This window comes from Gymnogyps californianus, chromosome 26 (assembly GCF_018139145.2).
Source record: "Gymnogyps californianus isolate 813 chromosome 26, ASM1813914v2, whole genome shotgun sequence".
In the NCBI taxonomy this organism is placed as follows: Eukaryota; Metazoa; Chordata; class Aves; order Accipitriformes; family Cathartidae; genus Gymnogyps; species Gymnogyps californianus.
The window spans coordinates 1,404,647-1,406,468 of record NC_059496.1 but is presented as its reverse complement, the minus strand read 5'-3'; the positions used below and the strand labels follow the sequence as shown (position 1 = coordinate 1,406,468).

Genomic DNA, 1,822 nt, shown 5'->3' with positions numbered 1-1,822 from the left:
AGATACTTGAATGTGTCCAGAGGAGGGCAACCAAGCTGGTGAAAGGGCTGGAAGGAATGTCCTGTGAGGAGCGGCTGAGGACACTGGGCTTGCTAGTTTGGAGAAAAGGAGGCTGAGGGGCGACCTCATTGCTCTCTACGGCTTCCTGAGGAGGGGAAGTGGAGAGGGAGGTGCTGATCTCTTCTCCCTGGCATCCAGGGACAGGACGCGTGGGAATGGTTCAAAGCTGCGCCATGGGAGGTTTAGACTGGACGTTAGGAAGCATTTCTTTTTCACACCTGGACAATAGGGCTGATGGCTCTCCCAGGGCAGCCCTGGAAGGAGCTGGGACAAGGTGTTCATTCCTCAGGAGCCTGTAATTTGGGTTCCCACTGCCACTGTGCCTCTGTGCTCTTCTCAGGTTGTGGAGATGGGCTCTTGATGAGCTGGTGGCTCTGCTGTGATGGGCCTGGGAGCAGCTGGGGCAGGGTATTAACTGAGTTACTCCTCCTGCCATTGTCAGTGCCTTCTTTGTGTGTGCAGATGAGCTTCTTATCACTTAACCTAACACAATCCAACAAGAACATAAATCTCCTGAGGCATCTGTATTTGGAGGTTACATACATATGCATTGGTGTTGCTTAAGATATGAGAGCAGACCATTGGAATTGCTGTCCAGAAATGCACCAGGATTAGGGGAAAGCTGCATTGTTGCACGGGCAATGGCTTTGTTCAGGGCCAGTATCACAGTCTTGTTTCTAAGACTGTAGATGAACGGATTTAAGAATGGGTACAGGACAGTGTTCAGCAAAAGCTACAACTCTGTTTGTCTCCAAGGAAATCTTCTGAAGGACCACATAGAGAGCAATGCAGCTCCCATATGCAATGGCCAAGGTGATGAGATGGGAAGAACAGGTAGTAAAAGCTTTTTTCCTCCCAGAGGCTGCTGGAAGGTGTAGAATACAGAAAAGGATGCCCATGTAAAATGCCAGAGTTAAACATAAGGAACCCAGTATGACCAATGATGATAAAGCAAGAGTCTATTTTCCAAAGCAGGCTGGTGTCAGAGCAGGACAATTTGAATAGGGCGAGTTGTCACAAAAAAATGGTGGATCTTGTTCGAGCCACAGAAAGTCAGCTTGTAGAGGAGGACCAGATGGTAACTCGAGAGTGTGATGCCTATGACCCAAGGGCAACAACCAGGTGGATGCAGAGCTGAGGCTTCATGATGGCAGCATAATGCAAAGGCTGGCAGATGGCAACATAACGGTCAAAGGACATGACAACAAGTAGAACAAGCTCTGTACAGCCCAGGGCAAATAGAAATAGCATGGGCAAAGCAGCTGCTTAGTGAGATTGTTCTCCTACCGAACTCAGGATCACAAACAATTTGATGCTTGTGGAGGATGTAAACCAGATTTCCAGGAAGGACAGATTGCTGATGAAAAAGTACATGGGGTTTGCAGGCGGTGATCCACACACACGAGGAAGATGATGGTTGCGTTCCCCATCACTGTTGTCAGGTATATGAGCAGAAGGACCAGAGAGAGAAAGAGCTGTAGGCTTTGATCAAGCCCCGAGAAACCCTCTAGGATGAACTCAGTAACTGCAGTTTCATTTTCTGCTCCCATGCTGAATTTCAGTTCATCCTGCCGAGACAGGAACATGGCAAAAGCAAGTGTGATAATTTCACAGTCTGGATGAAAAGTTCGGTCCTTCCTTTTCTGCTTCTTTCCTTTCCCGCAATCTTCCTATATAACACACAGAGAGAGAGTCCTTCAAGCATTGCTCACACCCTGATTTTTATGTTGTACATTTCAGTTAGAGTCCTCAGAGCATTTCC

General features: G+C 47.9%; 1 pseudogene; it reads right to left on the bottom strand.

The window, feature by feature from the left end:
* Nucleotides 1-595: 595 nt before the first annotated feature.
* On the bottom strand, nucleotides 596-1,610 carry LOC127025969 (olfactory receptor 49-like; annotated as a pseudogene).
* Between the last annotated feature and the right edge of the window lie 212 nt (nucleotides 1,611-1,822).